Consider the following 443-nt stretch of genomic DNA (forward strand, 5'->3'; position numbering starts at 1 on the left):
GGGGCGGCCGGTCTCAAAAAGGCCAAAAAAAAAAAAAAAAGAACACATCAGGAAACTCAATACTGAGGTTAACAGTAAGCATGACTCTCAATTTTTAATTCATTAAATTATAGACTCCATCTCCTCCTATAATCCGGCCCTAAGTACTTGGTAATGAGGTTTCCTACTTAGTTAGCTGCTCTCTGAAGTGACACTGGGAGCTTGCACTTTGGTGCTGGTAGCAGAATCCCGACTAAGGTGCTGCAAGGTAAACATCTGCTGAAGCAGACAGACTGTTCAGAGAACATGCTAGAAGCCCATGTACTACAGATGAAACACTGCAGGCTCAGAGCAGCACTTTTTCTCTTTCAGATACAGAATTCTGTGAATATGAATATTGGTCACATTTTTTTTTTTTTCCTTTTTGTCTTTTTTCGTGTCCGGCAATGGATCGCAACCCTCAG

The 443-nt window shown here is 41.5% G+C and overlaps 1 protein-coding gene across 1 annotated transcript in view; it reads right to left on the bottom strand.

Moving 5' to 3' along the window:
* GRHL1 (grainyhead-like 1 (Drosophila)) overlaps window positions 1-443 on the bottom strand; it is a gene marked incomplete at its 5' end in the record, with an annotated part of 22177 nt that overhangs the window by 11011 nt on the left and 10723 nt on the right. The window lies entirely within an intron of this gene.

Source organism: Galeopterus variegatus, unplaced genomic scaffold, assembly GCF_000696425.1.
Source record: "Galeopterus variegatus unplaced genomic scaffold, G_variegatus-3.0.2 Scaffold6391, whole genome shotgun sequence".
Taxonomy (NCBI): domain Eukaryota; kingdom Metazoa; phylum Chordata; class Mammalia; order Dermoptera; family Cynocephalidae; genus Galeopterus; species Galeopterus variegatus.